The sequence below is a fragment of the Phoxinus phoxinus genome (assembly GCF_949152265.1).
Source record: "Phoxinus phoxinus genome assembly, chromosome: 1".
In the NCBI taxonomy this organism is placed as follows: Eukaryota; Metazoa; Chordata; class Actinopteri; order Cypriniformes; family Leuciscidae; genus Phoxinus; species Phoxinus phoxinus.
The window spans coordinates 27715325-27740011 of NC_136876.1; the positions used below are offsets into that span (position 1 = coordinate 27715325).

General features: G+C 38.0%; 1 long non-coding RNA gene across 1 annotated transcript in view; it reads left to right on the forward strand.

Moving 5' to 3' along the window:
• Nucleotides 1-24687, forward strand: part of LOC306994877 — a 67938-nt gene that overhangs the window by 13652 nt on the left and 29599 nt on the right. Inside the window, exon 3 of the long non-coding RNA XR_013796754.1 lies at nt 18326-18447. This is a non-coding gene — a long non-coding RNA (uncharacterized lncRNA). The remainder of the gene's footprint in view (nt 1-18325; nt 18448-24687) is intronic.

Sequence of the window (24687 nt, forward strand, 5' to 3'; positions counted from 1 at the left end):
TCATGTGGTGTAGTCAGTTGTGCCGAGACTAATTTGTTATACATGTTCTGTTAATTTACTTTTGTAATGTTATTTTATTTGTGTTCAGTGGTAGATAGAGTAAAGCTTTGGTTTCAGTAGTGACGCTTCACACACTGATAAAATCAGCCCAAAATATCAAATATATTTTGATATCCTCCGACTGGGTGAAATCATAATCTGAAGCTAAAAATCGGAGTCTGTGCCCATCATACTTTACGTGGTTTTGTTGTGAAATCTTTCAACGTCAACTGCCCAAAATCTGCTGACTGGCGCAGACTTTCAGCAACAATTGTCGACGACTCGTAAATCTGAAAACGGGGCAAAAAGCTTAGCAAAAGTTGTGTAATGTATTCCAGCCTTAAGTTGACATGTTCTTGCGGAGTTACTCCTAGTCAGGAGAATGTTTGTTGGGGGAGCATCAAAATAAAGTGTTAACAGATATTAAGCAAACAGTCTACTAATACTGTAATTAGAGTTAGTTGACATAGTTGCAAACTTACTTAAAGTTAGTAGAATGTCTAAAGTGGACCATTGAAATAAAGTGCTAGCAAAAATGTTCTGCCTATAAAAAGTAAAATGTTGCATTATGTTGTGTTATGTAACTCTTGCAGTTACAATTTTGATTCAACATTATTGGACCTCATATGCCAAACAGCCAAGTGCAAATCTATTTCTATGACATCTATTTTGTCATCAGTGCAAAATAGATTTTAAATATGATTTTAAAAAATATTTTTTAAATTGTTTTATTGGATCTCATTCTTGTGAAGTGTTTTGAGATGCTACTTTTAAAGGCGCTATAGAAAATAAAGTTTATTAGGCTTATTATTATTATTAAAGATTCAAAATTAGTCAAATTGTAATTTTCTTTTTTGATGTTGTTGCCATTGCCGCCTTCTAGAGGCTGAATCGCTGTGAGGGTGAGTAAACGATGACAGAATTGTCAGAAAAGATGAAAAATGGAAACATAATGAGAAAAGGAAAAAAGTGTTGACTGAAAGGAGATAGAAAGGAAAGTGAAGAGAGGAAGATAAATCAATACTTTCTTGTCTTGCACTCAACGTGCATACGTGGGATATTTCCTCACCTTATATGTTCTCTCATGCCTCTCTGCTCCTTCATCCCTCATTCACTGGTTCGCTTTTCCTCCACAGACATATCCTCTCATCCCTCCTTTATAAGAAATATAATGCCATTGATCTGAAAACCAATGGGAAGCCTTTCTCTGTAAACACACAGCCGTTCAATAGGAGGCCAGGGACTCTATTGGGAATTCACGACAGGTGTGTGTGTGTGTGGTGATTACTGTAAGTTGTGTGTGCATGTGTTCTATATCTGACTTTTGAGATCCTGAGTGGCTTAGAATCAATTATATATCTTATTGCTTTCCTGTCTTGTCACCCCTCATCTCCAACACACGCACACATCATCTTGGTGTCGACCGAGGGCACGAACGCCCACGCGTGTGTGTGTACGTGTACTTTTTGTTCGATTTCTCTCACTCCCACCAGTGCAATTAAGCGTTGTGCTCAGTGGACGAGGGGATCAAAGGTGTTCCGGTTCTCTTTTGACTGCAGATGAATGCGGAGCGACGGCACAAACGGACCAGTGCAAGTGTGGTTATGGATTTCTACCCCCGTTTCCACTCTCCCTAGCCTGTCTGCCGCTCCCATTGCAGCGTGTGCAAATGTTTAAGAGTATGCATATCTTTGCGTAGTGTGTGTCTCAGCACAGAGTGAGAATGTGTGTTGTGACAGGTCGTGGCCTTAAAGAGAGCAGAGTGCCTTCCTTTCCTCAGAATGATCCTAAATCATCAGCAGACACTTTAAAAGGCCACCACACCGCTTATTACTCAGTCTCTGTCACTGTACATGAGTCCTGTTTGTGAGAATAGGAACACATGAGACTGCCCATCTGCAGAATTAGGACATTTTAGCCTTTTATATCTATTATTATTTATTATGTATAGTATGTATATATATATAAAAATATATATATATATATATATATATATATATTACACACACACACACACACACACACAATATATTGTATCATGAAGTCACCTTCATTTATATAACGCTTTTAACAATATAGATTGTTTCAAAGCAGCTTTACAGTGATAATAGGAAATTACAGTAACATAGATTGTTTTAGCTTTACAGCAGCTCTAGAATAAAGTTATTGTCCTGCTAAAGTTAGTTTTGATTGATTGATTGATTCACCTCCGTTGCAAATATTATTATAACATCAGTTTTGATTGATTGATTTACTTCCGTTGCAAATATGATTATAACATTATAACTATAGTTATTAACTTAGTAATTAACTTGTCATGTTATTTGCTAACACAACACCGTATACAATATAATATATATTATATGATCATTCTTTTGTAAACTTTTTCTATTATTTTTCACATTCTGCTCTATTTAAAATTTTATTATACATTTATATTATATATTATAAATAATTCACAAATAATTCATTCGCTAATTCAAGATGCATTTATGTTAGACAGCAAAAAAAAAAAAAGAGCAGCAAAAATAACTATATATTATTCTGTTATATTCTGTTTGCTGTTAAAGTCTGTGAGTGGCAATTATATGCTTCATTTCATTACGTGCAAGCTTTAAGAGTGGCCTACTTTTGAAATGCATTCAGCTCTCCAATTTAAGCAAGACATTGATAACGTAACTAGTCTGAAAGAAGGCCACCTGAAATTATATTTACATTTTTTCTAAATTTTATTATTGTCTATTATGTTGGCCTATGTGTTTGTATATGCTGCACATTGCAGCATCTTTCCACAGATCCCCAAAGGTCAAAGGACCCAAGAAGGGTCTTGTATCAGCATAATTGATCTTCACTACAGGAATATTACAGGATAATAATCAAAATATGGCATTATGTGACTCATACAGTCCACAAGGTTGCACTCAAAGAGATGCCAGTTTGCTCGATGCTGAATAAGAGGGAACCTTGTTGTGATGAGATGGTATATCAGTATTCTGATTTGATAATACATATTTGGCTTGGGAAAGTTTGAAAACCAGTGGCCTACACAATGTAATTGGAATGATTATGTAATGTTTTTGTCAGATATGTGGTGTAGCAGGACTGTTGAGTGGTGAAGCTCATGTGGAAGACAAAGGCTAAGTCTACATTTAACCCCGGATACAATTTAAAACTGCGTTTTCGTTTCAAAACGTTGTCCGTCCACTCTAGCTTTTTCCAAATGTTTCTTATCCACACTAAATTTACCTTACTGTGCATGCGTAAAACCTCATAAAAGGCAGGTTTGATTCTGGCCTGCATTGTGTGCTGGTGTTGTAAACCCCATGATGACTGTCATTTCAATAAAAAGTGGCAAAAGCCCAAAACGAAAAAGAAAGTGTCTCTTTTACCAAGTCTCCTTGAAATTCCCTCTTCACATCAAGTCTTTTCTCCCTCAGATTAGTGACATCAGTTCAGCAAGTCTTAAAACTCCTCTGACAATGTGCAGAAAAGCCATTACACTCTACAGCACAATGAGCTGACACACACTTCCCAGGAGAAGTTCATCCATTTCCACAGTTCATCCATTGTCACTCTTTCGTCATGCACACACAGGCAAACATCTGCTCAAGCACAAATGTGTAATGTCAGTATATAAACGACATTGAAATTTTCTCTTAAAGGGGACATATCATGAAAATCTGACTTTTTCCGTGTTTAAGTGCTATAATCGGGTCCCCAGTGCATCTACCAAACTTTGTTTTGGTAAGCTTTTCTCTGCAAGCATACATGTCAAAAATAATCCAATCAGATTTCGCTCCCCTTTTGACGTAGGAAGGAGATCTTATTATAATATAACCGCCCCATAATCTGCATGTTTCCACCTACTGTGCCGCTATTTGGCCACCAGTGTAACCAGTTCTAACGCAATGGCAAAAGTTAGAGCAAAGTATACAAACTGTTCTGTCATTGGCTGCACAGATGAGCACAGAACACTACATGACCAAAAAATGTCACAGCTGTCTTATAAATTCCTCAGGGAACTGTGTCAACCTGTGTAAAAGTTAAACATGATGGTACATGAAAGTTGATGAGATTAATCAATGTAACTCCACAACAATTAGATACAGTAAATGACTCTCCTGCACCTTGCTACTGTTATTTCTGAGATTCAGGATGACTGAGATTTGCCGATTTGTTATTGCCGAGTATCCGAAGTCCGTGTAAAGGATCTGCCATCTTCTGAACGGGAGTGGGAAAGCAGTAGCTCATTTGCATTTAAAGTGACACACACAAAAACAGGATTTTCTTCACCCAAGGGGCAAATTTGACAAGCTATAATAAATGATCTGGGGGGTATTTTGAGCTAAAATTTGACAGACACATTCTGGGGACACCAAAGATTTATATTACATCCTGTGAAAAGGGGCATAATATGTCACCTTTTGTATTACATTTATTTATTAACAGTGACGTTTACCTGTGTGAAAGTCATTGCCACGATGGTACCTGAAGATTGTTGTGAGTTGTGGCTGTGTAGATGCTGTTTGTACCATGGTGCTACAGTATGTGGCTGCTCGGGTTGTTAGGTGGTTGTTTACTACAGTAGCTCAATACGTCTTAATGATTTTCTGATTCGTAAATGACTTTAGTGCTTCATTCAATCTAAATATATTGAAAAGTATCAACCGTCAGGTGAAAATTGTAAAGTAAAGGCACTTATCTTGTCAGTAAGGTATTAATCAATGGCACCTTGTTTAAGGGAGGCATGTATCCATGCAGACTCTGAGATGTTAGCCTTTTTAAAGATAGAGATGAAAAAAAATGTAAATATTTTTGAAAGAAGTCTGTTATGCTCACCAAGAGAGCAATGTGATTTGATGCTTAAGAAACATTTATTTATATCAGTGTTGGAATCAGTTGTAATGCTTAGTATTTTTTTTATTTTGTGATACACTTTTCAGGATTCTTTGATGAACAGAAATAGATCGGTTTTTTTTCATAACAATGTAAATGTCTTTATTATTATATAATATTTCCATATTTATGTCTAAATTTTCCATATTTTCACCATGTGTTCTTGCTTAAGACGAAAAGTTATTGTAAATGGCTAAATTTACCTTATTTCAGACACAAATGCTTCTACAAAAAGTTCAGCAACCCTCACTATTTATATCCATTCAGAAGTACAGAAACTTTTGCCGTTTCAGAGAACTGTCTGACCCTAAAACCTACAGGATAACAGTTACAAAATACACTGTGAATTTGTATCCACCTCAGCACCCTCCTGAGAGAACCCCAGGGAGCAGATGCTGGATTTGTGTAATGGCTGTTTGTGAGTGTTGTATGGATCATTGTCAGGCCTCACAGAGATAAAACAGAGAGGCAATGACTCATTGTGAGAGAATGAAATGTACAGTTACATCTCCCCAGTATACAAGTTCCCTTTAAGCTACTTACTTGTAACAACTTAAGCTGAAATGACCGTCAGTTTGCCTTTATGGGTCAATAAAACTGAAAGTGTACATACTCCCTTGGTGCTTATCTCAATGTAATAAGAAGCCTGCAGACAAGAGGAGGTTTATGGGAGAGATACCTAGCTCTCCAAATCAAGTCCATTTTGTTTGTTTAGTCTTTTTGACAGTAAAACGATTTAAAGCAGCATTAATATGAGACAATGTGTTTACATTCACACATGACATGCTAACCAAACTCGCTCTCAAATTGCTGGTGTATTCACCCTTAAATGTACAGAATTTTAATTTTTGTGTGAACTATCCATTTAAATGTTCAGTTTGAGTTATAGAATGCAGAGTCACTCCCATTTATAACCAAACCATGTGTCCGTAAACTTACCTAACTGTTATAGGGATTTCACGGTTATTTTCACACCGGTAAATAAACTTACACCGGTATTACCAAGAACACTGGTTGTATATAATTTGTGGGCATGAGGGGGCTACTATCAATATGCTTTTCACTTTAACTTTCGAATTCCCAATCACACATACTCTGTGTATAGGGAGCGACGACACTGACCGCACATTTTACAAGATAAGATATTTGTCAATGACGCTCAGGATCTGTCGCACACCAAATTCTCCACCATCGTCTTGTCAGTAATCTTTCCTTACTCTTGCCATGTGATGAGGGAAATCTGACTCCACCTGCTGCACTGTGCAGCGACTCGTGCTTTATGGAGCAGAGCAGACTAAACGTTTTTTTTTTCTATTAAAAAAAGCTAAATGAGAGTTGGGGCGTGGTGGAGCATGATGTGCAAGTAGTGTAATCCGTTTACGGTCGAACACTGTGTAACACCTGTAACACTGACTTCTGCAGCAAGCCAACTGTATTTAGTGCTGTAAAACAGGACTGACAACTGTATTCTGCTGCTGTGAGAACATAGCCTTAGTAAGTTGTAAACTGAGTTGAAAAGTTGAAAACATGAGGGAATTGAATGAGGAACTTTCACATTTTGACACACGTTTGAAATATGAAATCCTGATCCGTATTAAGCGGTGTGGATATTGTTGAACACAGAGACAAATCGTGCTCATCTCCAATGACCCCGGCGAGGAAAATGAAAGCCCACACCCTATCGGTAAATAAATCAATCAAAATTTAATTCAGACTTGAACACAGTGACCTTCACTTCGGCGGTCTTATAAAAACGGCCATCATGCCACGTGAATTTCATTTACGGCCTCCTACTCTCTGTCCTCTAAAAGCAATAAGGAGTAATTGGTGATGGCACTCACTCATACCAAATGATCTTTTTCAGTCCTCCACACCGAGCTGTCACGGAAACACAATCCTTCTCTCGCTCTCTCTTGTCTTTTGTCTTCTCTCTGTCGCTCGCTCTCTTTCTCCTCGATGCGCATGCATTTATCCCATTACTCTCACTGTGGAGACTAATTAACTCTGCATAAGTGAAAATGAGAATTGGTTTCTAGTGGGTGTTGGACGCATGACAGAGCCTCTCAATCCTCACGTACACAGTTTACACACCTTTGGTTTCTACTGTGATTGTTAATCTGTATGTCCCCAATTAAAGCCCACTGGGGGTGTCATCGCCATGTCATTAGGTGTGTGCTCATTAACACTCAAGGATTCACTCGTCCCACTCAAGACCTGGCACAGCCTCATCTGTTTCCCATGTAATGAAGGAGAATGGAAATGAGCATGATATGTTTGCTTCAATTAAGAAATATCACACGAGCAATGGTGCTGTTGCACTGAATATCTGTATGACTGGGATTCAACTGTAGGCATGAGGACACAGGTATCAAAATCCAGAAACCAGGGGTGTGGGGGACATCAACCACCACTTTTAGGAAAATGTATTGACCAATCAGATTAAAGGGTCAGAATGAACTTTTTGTGTCAGTCAGCCAAATTTATTGTGCAATGTTAGTGAATCAGTCAATGACTTGTCACCTCAATCATCACTTCAGGTTCTTGATGCTGGCTTCATAAAAATCAAAAATGAAGAAAGTTGGACAAATTGTATAAGAATTTCTTAAGAATGGTCTCAAATATTATTTAAAGGGTTAGTTCACCCAAAAATAAATACTGTACTGGAGCAACAGATTGAATAGAATATTGTTGAGCAAATCAGTTAAAGTCATTGTTTATAGCAATTTACTTGAATAATATCACATCCATTTAATGTCAGCGACATCTAAATGTAACTCTATCACCCTCTTGAGGATTAGTTGTTACAACCATGCCAATACATGCATGTCAAGTTTAACCAGTAAGAGGAAAGACAGGAAGACAAAAGAAGAAAAATATTATTAAGAAGTCTCTTTTTATTGCAAAAGTTCCCCTTTTTTCATTTTTTTTTAAAAATACATGTTATTTTATCTTATTGTGAACGATTACTCTATGCATGTTTCACTTTTCATTTTTTGGTAGCACATTGAGGTTCATTTGTTAAAGGGATAATTCACTTTGATATTAAATTTTGGTATGTTTTAGCTTACCTCACCAAGATGTAGGTGTCTTTGTTTCCGCAGTAGTTTCAATTTTGATATTTTTAGATCAAACCGTTCTTGTCTGTCAGTCCTATAATGCTTCATGAACGACTCATTATAGGGTATATAGGGTACTGCGGAAACAAAGACACCTACATCTTGGATGCCCTTGAGGTAAGCTAAAACATACCAAAATTTAATTTCAAAGTGAACTATCCCTTTAACATTAGTTACTGTAACTACATTAGCTAACATTGACTAACAGTGAACAATTCTTCGACAGCATTTATTAACCATAGTTAGTGTTTAGTTTAATATTTACTAATACATTTTTTAAGGTTGAATGTTGTATCTGTTAACATTAATGCACTTTGAACTTATGAACTTAAAGGTTAATAAATGCTGTAAACATATTGTTCATTGTTTGTTCATGTTAGTTAATGCATTAACTAATATTAACAATTGAGACCTTATTGTAAAGTGTTAACAATTTTTCGACTTCATAATTTTTTGTCAAAATAAATCAAATGCCTTCATCAGATCTGGAACCAAGACCTGGCCAACATTTTTTTCTTTAGTAATAGTTATAGAAGGAGAAGAAAATAATAGTAAAAAGGAGTTTTTTTTCATATTCTGTGTAATGAATCCGGTCCCTGATTCTGAAAGAGTGCTGGCTGGGTGCTTTGACCAGTAGCATGTAAATACAATTCACAAGAATAATCAACAACCACAGTGAATTACCTGCTTTATTGGAACAGTATGACAGAACTTCCTTCTGTGTGAAGGCTGTTGGTCACAGGCACTGTTCAAAGGGCTTCTATGAATAGTATGGACTGAAGTAAACACTAGCGGAACTCTGTTGCCTTGTTTGTTATTAGAAGATTATGTTAGTATCATGGCAGGAGTCAGTGCTTTCTGAAAACAATAATGCAAAGGGAACAGATGCAGCCCACTGTGCCTGGCAACACATGAAATGTCAAGTGTACTTGAAAGAATCACTGTGTGCAGGCAGATAGTCTCTCTCTCTCTCTCTCTCTCTCTCTCTCTCTCTCGCTCTCTCTCGCTCTCTCTCTCTCTCTCTCTCTCTCTCTCTCTCGCTCTCTCTCTCTCTCTCTCTCTCTCTCTCTCTCTATCTATCTATCTATCTATCTATCTATCTATCTATCTATCTATCTATCTATCTATCTATCTATCTATCTATCTATCTATCTATCTATCTATCTATCTATCTATCTTAGAGTAATCTTAGTCATTGATCCATTAACTGCATCAGATATGAAAACGTGGGGCTGCTCTGTTAATTACATTACAGTGGATGTTCATTAGAATGAACTTGGTGAAGTGTTGTTTTCTGTTGAAATAGCCCGACATACAACACTGGCTCGACCAATGCCAATGGGATTCTTACATTACTGTCATTATTCATTCAATTCCATTTGATGCCAGGAATGTAAGTTATACATTGGACCATGCTGACTTTCATTGTATGGCCACATTTTTTTTTTCATACAAGTTTGGAGCAACATGAGGGTTAGTAAATGATGACAGAATTTTCATTTTTGGGTGAACTATCAAAAGAGACATGTGCCATCAGTATGAGATTAAATAAACATGTCTCATAGCCCAATTCTCTGTGGACAAATTGAATGCAAAAGAGGATCCATCAGAGGATAAGCCTCGGAGTGAGAGTCATTGATCTCCTGTGGGTCCCGATCAGCAATAATCACCCCCTTCCCTGCTGGTGATGCTAACCTATCGATCTGTTCCACGCCCCCTCTCTATGCACACATTTATTTTCATTAACATTGCTACACATTGGGCACTTTAGACATCATAGGGAAACAAACATGCACACAATCCAATGGGGCACAGTGGCCAGGGGTCTCTGACCACTTGGGGGCCCCAAACTGTTGCAGATATTATGCATGTAAATAAAAAAATGTTTTGTTAATCTTGAGCAATTGGCTGATCAGTGTACAATCTGCAATACTAAAGAAATGATGGTCTGAAATCAAGAAGCAATTAATAATCTGTTTTGCACAGAAAACAGAGGGGAATGTTCAGAGAAAGTTTGCTGTACTAGAACAAAAGACTTAATTCAGCTGTATGAAGACTATTAAGTTTTCCCATCAAAACATTTTAAATGTTTTAACTTTTAAGCAAGGTTTTTAAACTGACATTCAAATTTTGTCTTGGCAAACTCCTTTAAAAATAAATAAATAAAATTACATGATGGTTATATGAATTTATTACATGACTTAATGGTTATATGAATTTATTTGTTGATTTATTTTACTTCCTGAATTCACTTTCAATTTCAATTCTACTTGGTTGGTAGTTGCCAGTTCAGATTCAAGAACTGAATTGGAATTGAATACGTTTTGAGAGCCGCACAACCCTGCAGTTTAAATGTGGAAGCGGACCAAGGATCTGACTGGATTTGTTCTCGGAGGTCATTTGTTCTCGGAAGCACGCTAACATAGAAAACATTAGGGAAAGGTATAACTATTATTATTCCAGCATCTTGGGAGTTTTAAACAGTTCTTATACAGCATGTATGTTAAAAACCTATTAGGTGTTCCTCCTGGTAAAGTTCTCCTAACTGGGTTTTTTAATGGAATGTAAGTAATGAGCATTAAGGAAAAGGACTGTAAAAGAGTTTGTAAGAGATGGGCTATTAGAAAGGGAGAAAGAGCTGTGAGGGAGAGAAAATGAGAGACTGTTTTAATTAGTGTGGTCATCTGAGACATAAGAGGTGGCTTGTTGAAATCACCTCATATTAATGAGAGATGACCTACAACCAAAGTCACACTGACTTCAGCTAATAGGTATACCGTTCTCCTCCAGAGGAAAGCAGAACGGCGCACGGCACGGCACACTCCCTCGACTCACAAACCGCCCGCTGTACATAATCAGCTCTCCGTCTGAGCACGGAGACAAATCAATACGTCATAAATATATGCTGTAATATTTATTCATGGATGATCTGTGAGCCGCAGAGGCCACAAATCTAATTCATTCAACACTATCGTGTACAAACAGGAAACAGCAGCAGCCATTAAATAAAGCCCCATCGACCGGGCCAAGAGATTCCAACCGTGCCGCGTCCGATTGTGCCTCACGGCCACACTGGAGCCTGAGACCTAACCAATCACGGTGCTCAGACAAAAATCCACTGATGCTGCAATGCCTTCTGGGACTGTGCCTGCTGTCAGGCTGCAAATTTGGGGAGGTGCTTTGTTTAACAATTCATTTATCTGGCAAAAAAAGAGAAGGATGAGCACTTATTAACTTCCCTCTTGCCCCACTCTTCCTCCCAAAGGTATTCCTCCATAAATAAAGGGAGTGAAGATCTTTGAATAACTGTTTGTTTCTCTTTTAAAAAAAAGTAATTAAGAGTGTGGGACTGAAGGGCAGTGAGCCAGAAGAGGAGTCGAGGGAATAATTAAGGATTGATCAACAAGAGAGACATCTACAGGAACTTCAGTCTGTGTTGGCACGATCGCAGATGGCACTCTCAAAATATCTTTGTGTTCATGTGTTTGTATTTGTGTACGCTTGAGTGTATGTGTGAGGGTGGTTTAAAGGGGCCTTACATTGTGAACTAAAATGTTTTAAGGAATGTTTTACAGTCTGACATAAGGCACGAAGGGTGAAAGGCGCAAGAAAAAATAAGGGAAGTAGAAATGCATCTTGATTAGGGGTGTGCTAAAAAAATCGATACAGCAATATATCGCGATTTTTATATTCATGATATACAACATCGATTTCCAGCTTAAAAAATCGATGTTAAACAAACAAAAAATAATAATAATTTAAATAACGTTTTAAACGGGGTGTGACCTGGTGAACTACAACCTCCGTTCCTGTAGATGTCGCAGTATGGCGGCTTTAGTTTCCTTCAACTTGCTGTCCTGGGTGTGGCCGTGGGCGGGCACCATAGAGCGCCAATTTCAGTAGTGAAAGCTGCAAGCGACATGGCAGACTCAGCCGACAAAATTGCTTCGGCCCCTTCGCAATATAAAGCCGATGTGTGGGTGCACTTCGGTTTTAAAAACAAACCAGGGAGATTGGACTTGGATAAAATAAACGCAATATGCAAGCTTTGTCACGCTGCTATCAAATATTCAGATAACACAACTAATTTACGAACGCACCTCGTCAGACGTCATGCAGAAATGATGTTGAAAGAGAACACTGTGCACTACACTTTAATTTAGTTTTAAATATTTAATGCACTTTATTTTAACGTTTTTAATGTGTCCATTGTTAAAAATGTGTCCATTGTTAAAAGTTCAAGTCTATTTTGTTATGGCAGCTAAAAAATAAATTGGAAAGGAAATTTTGTAGTATATTGTTTTGACTCAATTCTTCTGCTGATTTATCAATGTGATCTGATGTAAGACTACTCAGATGGCAGTCACACCGTAACATTTTTAGTTAACTGTGTGGAATATCGCAATATTTATCGTATCGTGATGTATCGTGATGAAATTGTATCGTGATCCATGTATCGTGATCCATGTATCGTGATGCGTATCGTATCGTGAAGTCCTTGCCAATACCCACCCCTAATCTTGATGTGACAAAGTTAAACCTGGTGAGGAGGGCAAGTATGCACTGTAAAAATTATTTTTCTAAATTGTAAATGAAACACATCATTGGAGAAAGTTTAACAAGAAAATACTATTTCAGCCTTTCTACGAAAATTTCACATTTAGTGTTTATTGCTATTTCTTTGTAATTATTTGTGAAACTTACTAGCAATTTCTCAGTGAAAATTGTTTCAAAAGAAATCTCTTTTTTTTTGTTCATTGTGACCTAAATATAAGATATAAATAACTAAATATAAAAAAATAAAACTATTCAAAAAATGTGTTTATTGGAATAAAGTTGATATAAAAAAGTACATACAGTATTAGCTTGAACTGAAAAATTAAACGAGAATTAGAAACGCTGCCTTGGCAACTAACTTAAAATTAATTTAGGTTATTAATATATATTTAAGTGCTAAAAATTACTAACTGGAAATAAATAAAACCTAAAACTGAAATGAAACCTATAAATAGTATTAAAAACTAATGAAAATAACAAATAACATTGAAAACTTAAAATAACAAATATAAAGCTTTTCAAAATGTTTATAAAAACTATAGCACTTTATTTCAATGGTCTACTTTAGACATTCTGCTAACTATAAGTAACTATGCTACTAAATTTTTTTTTACTTTAACCAAACTTTAATAGTGTATGTATAGTACTAAACTAACACTCGTAGGGACATGCAATTAGTAGAGGGGATGTTTCCCTCTTGATAAAATGACAAAACGCACATCCAGAGCATCCTATCCAGTAACAAGCTGGACGCTGACTGACAGACAGCAGCAGAGGTGGACTTGCAAATGTAACCTGTCCACAAAATCATAAACCATTGTCATGTGGTGTAACAGGAAAGCATAAGTATGATGATGCCATTGGTGTCAGGGTGGGAGGTGGTGAAAGGAGCGAGGACTCAAGTGCAGGAGTTGAAGGGCTTTTAATGATAATAAAAATACAACAAAAACTACCCCCAGGGGGGAAACCCAGACAGACTTTACCTTGACTTGACAGCAGGGAAACACACGGTATACCACGTACAGATGAAAACAAACCAGCACATGACTGCAAACACAGGGGCTGCGTCCCAATTCGCATACTATCTGTCCTAAATAGTATTCGAAAGTAGAATTAGTACGTCCTAAATCGTAGTATGTTGAAATGAGTGTTCCAAAGATACCCGGATGGTCTACTTTTTCCGGTCAGAATCCGAAGTGCAGATCAGTGCGGACGCTAGCGGCTAATATTGCCCACAACCCATCGTGCGTTGGACGAGTGAAAAGTGTAAAAAAAAAAAAAACTACAGACATGGAGAGAGAGTTTAGGGGCTTGAGTGATTAATTATCAGTATCTAACCTGACGAAAATGTATTTATTCAATGTTGTCTACATGATATTGCATCTGCAGCAGCATTGTGAACTTTTGTAAAGACACGTTTAGCCATTAACTTTTAAATGCATCATTACATTCAAATTGCAAACACGAGGAGTCTCCGCATGAAAGACCAGCGACTGGCAGATGAACGTGCTACTACATTTCTCTCCGAAGCGGTAGGAAATTAAATTAGATTGAATGGAGGATTTTAACTGTGACAAGATGATTGACAGGGCAGTTTACTGACAGGATGCACGCGACAGATCTGTCCGTTAAAGATGAGGAAGTAGTATGTCCCAAAGCTTGCTTACTCTTTTGCTACACACTCAAAAGTGTATACTTTTTCTTCCCAAAAATAGTACATACTTTTAGGGCATAGTATAAGTAGGCAAATTGTAATGCAGCCAGGGAGAATAAATAGGGAGAGCAAACAAAGCAGGTAACGAGGGAGGACAGGTGGGGCAAATTAATCAATAATCAGGTAACAAGGTGGGTGGGGTTAGACAATTGACAGGAGAGCACATGGCACAAGGAAACATACATGACAAGCCATGTGTTCACAACAAACAGGACTAGAACACAAGCACATGGCCAGTAAAACCAATCACCAGCCATGTGCTCACACAAAACGAGACATGAACACGCAGCTAATGAAAACACTCATAAGCCACGTGTTGACACAAACCATGACAACATGAAAGCATAAAAACGCTCCACCATCGCGTTCCCGTCTAAAGGGTAAAAACGCAAAAGTCTGCTAGATAGTGAAGGCGTCGCGTACGCGTTTACGTCACAGGCATGCGCCAGTACAGGAAAATAACAAAACATTATCAAACAAAAAAATTATTTCATTGACAAAAAAAAATAAACAATTCTGTCATTTTTGAGCGACACGCGAAGAGCACCGAGGGTTAAAGCAGCAGCTTTACCGTATTAAACATAAAAAACTGTGTCAGCGTCTCTTTCACTTTCAGTGCTTCACATTGCCACCTAGCCGCCTGGAGTGCATACTACATCGAATTTCACACACTTTTGCGTCACGATTTTCACCCCCCCCCCCCCCCATTACGCTTGATTAAACGCAGAATAAAACGTGATAACGCAACGCCACTTTTGCGTTTTCTCTTCAGATCGTTTCCGTGTAAACATAGCCTAAATTACACCTCAAATATATTTTTTCCAAAGGTGGTTTCTGTCATTTGCTGGTTTTTATCACGCTGATGTAAGTTCAAGACAAGTGTCTGTTTTTAAAATAAGTTTATTTGTAGTTAGTTAGTTACTTACGTGATGCTATAAAAACGATGGTGTAACGTCATGATTGACAGCTGTGATTGACAGGTTATCTGAGCGGAGTAGTCACTGAAACACCAACGGATCTTTTTTTGGGATCTTCGGAGGACTGAGAAGATTGTATTTACTTTATTTTAACAAGCCTTGTTGTCGTACTGCAATCAACAGACATCAAATTTGACCTATAGCTAAGCCACGCCCCCAAATTCGATGAGCCAATCACAGTGCACATAGCTAACCCAATACACTCGGACATTCTCTGCTTCCACGTCCATTGAAATGCATTACAGTTAGTCAGTTTTCATTCGTTTTTATATGTTTTTTCTTGTCATTTTAAGTTTAAAATGGTCAAACGGTGTGCATGGGGTACATGCAACTCTGACACTAGGTATCCCGAGAGGCTGGGCGACGGTGTGTATTTTTTACCCTTTTCCAAAGCTACATCTCAACCGAGATAAGTGTCTGCTCTGGATTAAAGCTAGGGTAGGTAATGTTGCAGAGCTAGCCAGATTTGAAAGTGGCACCTCTTCTAAGCTCCGCCCCCTCCTGTCAGTGCTCCGTCCAAAGCTACGCCCCCCCCCCCCCACAAACATGAACGCGCATCCACATTTGGAGTCAGCTGCATGTACCTACGACCTGTAACGCAACTGGCTTACACCGACAGAGAAGCTACCGTTAGCACTGGGATTTTTTTGAGAGGGGGCGGGATTTTTGTTGGGAAAGTCAGGGGAGAGACGCACACTTCGATTAGGCTGGATAAACACATGCAGCATCTTAATTGTTAAGAAAATGAAACGAAATAAATGAATAAATCAAGCCTTTATTACAAAACACTAGGCTATATCATACAGCATTCAGAAAAATGCGCACCCCTAGTTCCTCCGTCTATGGCCCATGACGCGATGAGCATTTACTAGCTAGGCTACTTTAAACAAACGCGGGTCAGGAAGCCGGTCGGGTACAATATTTTCTTTCTTTTTTTTTGCGGTCCGAGTTGCGGGCGGGTTAGTTGAAAACGTTGGTCGGGTGCGGGTTGTTTATACATTGACCCGCGCATCACTGTTGTGCACGCAGTGGTGCTCGGGCACAAGACATGAAGGCATCTGATTGGTTCTTTACATTCGCACCGAATGGCAGTGATTGGTCAGTTAGTTTTTACTGTCCTACAGCTGCTACAGAGGTCAGATTTTTTTCATTCCTTTTCTGAACACATAATGTATTGACTACTATCAGAATGGAAGGACCATTTCACCCAGTATAAAAACAGGATTACCTACCCTAGCTTTAAGTTATGCGGTAGACCACAACACCAACTAAACGTGGATAAATTAAACAAGGATGTCTACATCTGTTCTAAGGAAAGTATTTGAACATTATCTTTAACATCTCTAACGTAACGTTAGGCTAGCGTTAGCCTAACATTAGAAAACGTTAACGTTAGCTTCTAGCTGCATTGTACGTCTTGTCACTTAGCTTCATTATTAATGTATCTGTAAATAACCGAGATAACAAATGTTAGCAATGTTGTGCTGAATGATTCATGTAAATACTCTAGCACCAAACTAACGGAGAGGTAGGCTACTCTTGGTAAAGATGGTAAAAAGGCTTGTCCCGGAAACGTATGCAACTTAGACCTGTACATATTTAATTTGATCATGAACCATTAATTACATATTGAAACACAACATTTTAGACAACTTTCTACCAAAACAACTGGGGAACTTTGTGTTTTATTTTAATTAGTTTTTTTGCGGTTTATCACGTTTACACTGTGACCTGTAAATTTTTGCCTGGAGCTGAAGCTTTTCATCGACCTTCTCAACAATAAAATTATTAATATAACCTTCTAATGCAACAATCTTTCTGTCTCCAAAAATCATCAATTGCCTCCTGTGAAATGTCTCCTACTGTGACAGCTGCCATAGCGCCTGTCACCGAATGTTGACTGTGGATTGTCCGAGTGATTCGAGGGGGCGTGGCTTAGCCATAGGTCAAATTGAGCAGTACGGAGGTACGGAGCAGACATAGGCCACTTAAAAAAGTGCATTCTGCGAGAGTGAGGGCGGGGCGTTGATTTTCGCGGCTTGGAAAAGAGCGAAGGGGCGTCGTCCATCTTTTTTTTCAGTTTAAAGTCGGGATCCAAACACCATGCCCCGCCCATATAACAAGGCATGTAGACTAGACAAGTGAGTGCACGGCTCGAGCACGCTCGAAACCGTACACTCAGACAAAGACGAGAAAAAACCAAGGGGGTAATCCATCCGCCGGAATCCATCCATTGCGTCATAACCACTCGACTTTCTGTCGCACAGTCGAGAAATTACCGTACAGATAGGTGGAGAAGCTCGCAGGCAATCGGGGGACGTGGAGGCATAAAGTCAAGGGAGAAGCCCATAGAGAGTCATAAAGTTGATCCTGCTGCTAGCTCGTGGACAGCTAATACTCACGCTCTCCGTCTCTGCGGAAGGGAATTATTCAGATTTCTCTCGGCACAGCTACTAGAAGACTCACGACACATCTACATCATCAAGCTCAGTTTGAGCCTGCGCAGTACGCCTGGCCATCAGGAAGTGAGTGCTTCTAATGGGCTTCACTTTTCTCCGTTGAAATCTATGGGGACGCTGTGTCCATCTTATATGGAAAAAAACAGGTGTGTCAGAGCTCTGTCACAAAACCAAGAAATGAACTAGACGACAGAACCCTGACAATTAGAGATACTGTGTGACCTCGACTCAAGCTCTTCACAGGATGTGTAAGACAAAGCGTCAATTTTATCAACCAATGTTGATGAAACAAACTTTTAGGTTGCTATAAATCACTTTTCAAGCGTTGAAATGTCAGGTCCCACTGCGTGCATGCATATATGGTCTATCAAGATTCGATTGAAGTTCGATTTGAAGATGGAAGTCTCTAGCAGCACAACCATATGTCTAGCTCTTGTAAAGTCACAGTATAGCTGCAGGAAGCAATTAAGCAAAGTTTAAATAAAGCTTAGGTGTTGTTTGTGAATGTGAGGATGTGAATAATTAGCGGTTCAGAGTGCTGATAACAATAACCCATTCTTCTGACAGAGCTCACTGTGGGATACATCGGACGAGGGAGGGAGAGAGAAATAGCGCACGGAAGGAATGATTGGGGACCGTTGTGCCAGAGGAACTTAGCGTGGGTCTTCATGACAAGAGTTCAAACACGGGTAAGCTAATTATGACAGATTTGCAAAGGTACATGTTTATTATGCTATGCCAAACCCTCAGATCTTTTTCTTCTTAATCAGTCAGTTGATTGGGCACTTTTGGAGACTTAAGTCACATAAAATGTTTCACTGTTGAATTGCAAGTGGCATATGCACACAATTATTTTTCTGAAATGTTTTGCTTAAAGTGTGATTTGTGCTGTCTTTATACCTCTTGATTTGATACGTTGTACGTACAAAGTATGTTGAAAAGTTTGGAAAGTTACAAAATATTTATATTTCAAATAAATGCTGTTCTGTTGACCTTTCCGTTCATCAATGTATCCTGAAAAACTTGATTAGGCTACTGTTTCTACAAAATATTCAGCATGTTATAATAAATATAATAGATAATATAATAAATAATGATTTATTAAATATTAATGTTTTCAACATTGATATTAGAAACAAATCATCATAGAATGATTTCTGAAGGAGCATGTGACACTGGACACTGGAGTAATGACATCACAGGAATAAATTACATTGTCAAATAAAATAAAATAAAGTTATTTTTAAAAGTTCCTAATATTACTCTTTTTACTGTATTTTTTTATCAAATCATTTTTTTGTGTGACTTAAAGAATATGTGAGTTTGTGTGTTGTGTCTGATCATTCATTCTATAAATGATGGTTTGTGAAAATGGGGCAACTAATCTGCATTGTGTGTGTGTGTGTGTGTGTGTGTGTGTGTGTGTGTGTATGTGTGTGTGTGTGTGTGTGTGTGTGTGTGTGTGTGTGTGTGTGTGTGTGTGTGTGTGTGTACGCTCGGCAATAGCATAGACTTTAGTCTTACTGGGCAAACGTGCTGTCTCCCTGCTGTGTCTTCAGCCGTCAGGCCCCAGACAGCTTACCTTGCTGGCTTCTTTCTCCTCCATTCAGCTCTAATGGCCAATCCATCCATTCTTAGAACCCACAGCCGTCATGATGGGCAGCTAATTAATCACGATTGTGCGTGAGCTGGCCTGTTTCATTTTCTTATAGTCAGGGAAGGTCTGATTCCTCAACCTTGCCCCAACGCGAGAAATGCATCAAAAAAAGAAAGAAATAATACCTGCACTTAGCTGACACACATCACACACACACACACACACACACACACACACACACACACACACACACACACACACACACACACACACACACACACACACACACACACACACACACCATGTCTCTGTAAAGAGGATGATGTTTTGGTCATGGATGCACTGTCAGTCAATTGCTATTTTCTGAAAAATGCCCCAACCACAAATCAATAACCTGCCATTTGTGATTAAGGGAACTTGACAGGAGACGGGGAAGGATAGTGAGGAGGAGAGCGAGAAAGAGCGAGACAGATAACAAACTGTGAAAAATTATAGCATAGACAAGAAATGCAGAAAGAAATGTGGACAAAGTCTTGAATTGTTGGAGAATGAGTAACAGTAATAACTGAAGTTAAATAGCCTTTTGGTCTTGTTACGAACAGTCTTACGATCAAAATGCAGGCAAAAGGTTAAAAATTCTGCAAGTGTAAATGCCGTTCAGTGCTGGTCAATGTCACAATCTGTCGGCCCCACAGTGACAGAGAATGCAACGAATTGTGGGGGAAATCACGCCTCCATTTATCACCCGTAGCTGCTCTTATTGGAGAAACCCTCCTATGACTATATGTCAGAATCCATGATTCATTTCCTGTATGAAGGAATTCCGGCAGAGGAAATGAATAGAGTCCATAAATTCAGACAGACAGCGCAGAGGGAAAAGCATCCAGCCTCAGAGTTTTAGCTCTGACTTTCACTAAACCTGCTGTTCTGAGGGGTTAATATGCTCACTGAGGGAGTAAATGCATCTCTGCTCCATCCATGACAGGGATTGGCAAGATTAAAACTACAGTAACCTTGAAGAGGGACACCATGTTTGAGAATGTCAACTAAAACAAGCTTAAATCAGTCATTCATTAGAATTTGATGAAAATCAAAACAGGACTGTGAGCGACGGACACACAGTCTGTTCATTATGTCCTACTGTTGTGTCAATTTCAAATTTTTACAACCTGTCTTTTTTGTTCACTGGAAATTATGTATCAGGTACGCAACACTAAGACATACTGAACGGACTGTACTTCCATCCCTTACAGCTTCATGCTGCATTTGAATCAAGATGCACCCAGTAATTATTTTTTTTTAACAATTTTCTGTTACCAGTTCATTCGTTGCGGTCAACCATGAGAGAAACTGTCCAATAACTATGGAAGGTAATTGAGTTTAAATAAATGAATTTGCTATTTTGAGATGCACTACAGTTTAAACGTTTGGGTCAGTAAGATTTTTTTAATTCATAATTTAATAACAAATTAATATTTTTTCAGCAAGGATGCATTAAATTGATCAAAATATTTATATTTCAGAGAAATGCTGTTCTTTTGAACTTTCCATTCATCAAAGAATTCTGAAAAAAATGGACCATGGTTTCCACAACAATATTAAGCAACACAAATATGTTCAACACTAATAATATTAAGAAATATTTCTTGAGCAGCAAGTCATGGTATTAGAATGATTTCTGAAGGATCATGTGACAAAAAATTCAGCTTTGCATCACAGGAATAAATTAGTTATTTGAATATATATTTACAATATTACTGTTTTTACTGGATTTCTTATCAAATAAATGCAGCCCTTTCAAAAACATAAATCATAAAGACCCCAAGCTTTTGAACAGTAGTATATACAGTACACCCATAATTGTGAGAAAAAGACAATTGTATGATATAAAATGGCAATTTGTAGTTTAAATTTTCACGCGGCAACAGCTTCTGTTAATATAAGGATGGTTATCAAGATCAAGTATTCAGCTGGCCATGTGAACATGACATAATTTTCTTTTTTTAATGAAGAAAACATTACAGCTTTAAATATGGCACCTCTGACAAACATCAGAAAGGAAATGCTTAAAAGAAATAAGTACAAAATGATATAATAGTGGGTGATACAAAAATCCCCACCTGATAGCATTTTGGGACATGTCCACAAATGTAAACCTACTGTATACAGTTTATCTGTATCAAAGGAGAGGTAGGTTGACTCACAGCAGAGAGATACTGACTCATAGCTAAACTGTCCCGGTCTGTCTCTCTCTCCCTGGGGCTGGAGCTCAGCAGGAGACATGAAGTCTCCTAAGCGAGCAGCTGTAGGGGTGCACATATCTATAAGTAAATTATGACATTAAATACTCCCTCTGAACTCTAACTAGAGTCTCTTACAAGGTCTTCCTCATCTGCCTCTGGGATAACGAGGACCAACGGGTATACACTGTCTCTCTAATATGCTTTAAATTTGGGAATTATGCAGGTTGTATTTTAAGGAGCCCAGGGAAATTAATGGTGTAAATGGATGTTGTTGTTCATGGAGCATTTTTTTTTTACATGGCAGCACATATTGAGTGATTTTATTGCTTGAAAAATCATTTGTAACCTTTTGTTCCCATAATATCGCTTGAGCTGTGCTTGAGGTTGACTAGTTTTACTAGTTATGCAGTCTGGACAGTATAAAGGTTAATGCATTAATGAAACGTGTAAAGCTTTTTATGGCTGCTGTACTGATGCACATGAATGGTTCAAAAGCTCTCAGAGATTTTAGTAGCATCAATTTTTGATTTTGAAGTCTCTCCAAACCAAAGCTGTGACCTGTACCGGGGTGTATTCTCTGGCGTTTTATTTTGTCAGTATGTATTTTAAGGCTTTTTAGTCCTAAAGATTTCTATCTGTGGCAGTCCTAAAATAAAGCTCCACAGTCCAAGCTTTAATTGAAAAGATTGTGGGAAGACTGTAATATGACATGGTGCACTGCTGACTGCACTCTCACCCATTTTCCCATGTGATAAGTCCTCCAGGCTGACCTAGTCCAAAACCCAGCAGGTCCTGGCACCTGCTGAGAAACACAGCCGGGAACCTTGCTGGGTTTTACCGAAGAACAAACCCCTTATTTATCAGACACTGGCTGCAATGCATGTCGATCTAAACACAATTTGTACAGATTTCATGGACTAAAAATAAGAGGAAATGTAGTAAAAATAGATCAAGTCTGAGACAATTTTGCCAAGATTCTTGCTATAACTACATGATTTACTTGAATGACGGAACCAAAATCCCTTTAATGCAAGTCAATTCAGTGACTGGCTATCTTGGAAACGTCCCTGCAGGCAGCTTTGTTTTACTGTAGGTTAAAGGCATACAGTACAGCTTCTCTAAAACTCTGTCAAGATTCGTTTTTTTTTATTTTTTATAGTATAGTTCTACTCAATACTTTGAGAACAGTAGCCGCGTTTCCATTACAGATTTGCACAAAACTTTTGCAAATTTTTTCTAAATATTGATACAAAACTATTGCGAAATTACGGCATTTCCATTAACCGATGTTATGTGACTAAAAATTAATTTTTTCCTCTCGCGATAAGTATTAAAAAAAAGTCATGGCAACGGACGTTGGTAGGTTTATATACCACAGCCACCGCACTAGACATTATTATTATTAATGCATTAATTGGCAAGGAAAGACCCTTATACTGCAGTGAGCGGCACATATGAGGTGTTTCTCCCTCATTACTGCTCCGAGGTCTTGATTGTGGCATTTCTTTGAGGTTTAGAATCCAGTATTCCTGTAATTCTTTTGTCTTTTATGAATTTAATAAACAACTCGTCTCATATTTGTCTGAACACACCGCGCCTTTTAAGTCAGGTGACTGTAAATGCGCAAAAACTATTTCCATTGCAGTTTTGCGTAATATTTCTTTTTCAAAATGCCTGAAAAACTGTCGGGCTGGTCCAGCTTAAATATCACAAGAAAATTTACGTGCACTGTAAAAAAATATTTTCATGATTTGTTATCGCAACTTTTTATCCTTTGTCAAATCAACTTTGACAACTAATGTGTGAAGATAACATACTATTTTGAGTTTCTGTTTATTAAACCATTCTTCTTCATTGTATTAACTCAAATTTGTAATTACAACGAACTAATTACAACTTGCTTTTTTAAGTTAAACCAACTTTTTTTCCCATTTCTACAGCCACCATATTTATGTAAATATAAGTAAAATAAATGTAAATTTTTACAACTTTTCACAATACTGTTATAAAAGTTACTGACTTTTATGTATTTGCATTTTTATTTTTTTGTCCAATTCTAAATGATTGTAAAAATCATTTTGATTTACTGTAAAAAGAAACAAAACTGTTAATTGGTACCTTACTGTCACGGTCATGTTTTGAATTTCTGTGGTTTACTTTTTTTATTATCTGCATGCATTTCAAAGCCATATCAGTTTAAACTTCTGATATATAGTTTTCTGAGCGCACAGAAAACTGGATGTCAGACGGCGCGTCCCGTGAATATTAAACTAAGTTCTCTTTCTTGTAGGGCTGGACGATATGGGCAAAATTTATATCACAATATATTTCTTAATTTCGGTCAATACGATATAATTCCGATATCGATATGAACAATATAAAAGCCTCATGAAAAACTGCCAAGAACGCCCACAATTAATGTCTGTACCTTCAAACTTCTGAAAAATGTATTTCCCAAGTCTCTGAAACCTCCTCCTATAAAACAATATAATATTTTAGAAATAAAAATGGTACAAATAAATTATTGTTAATATTTAATTTGTATTTAGCCTTCATAAGAAATGTGAAATCACTGTCAAATAAACATAAGTTAATAACTCAACTTATTAACATACTTTAACTTTAAGCTATAGGCTAACAAAGTTTGATTATATTATTCTTATAGATTGAAAAAAGTGCTTCAGCCAGGATAAAGAATATGAAAAGTGCTCAGAGTTGCTGCAGAAAACGAACCAAAAAAAAGTGGCAAAGCAGTCAGGAGAGTTAATGCCAATTTATACTTCTGCGTCGGGTGCGCGCAGTAGGTATGGCGTAGCATACGCATAGACGTGTACCATACGCCATACCCTTGGCCGTACCCTGACGCACAGCTCCTCAAAAATGTAACTACACGTCGCGACGACGCGGACCGCAAGATCTGTGATTGGTCGGCTTGGTAGTATTGCGTTTCCTCCTACGCGTTTCCGGCGTGTTCTTCTTCACCGCCCGCCATTTTTAAATTCAGAAATTTCACAAAAATGTACTGTTTTTCCAACTCGCTAAGCTCCAGCTCCATCATGATCCGCTCTCTTTCAGTCGCCATTGCTTGT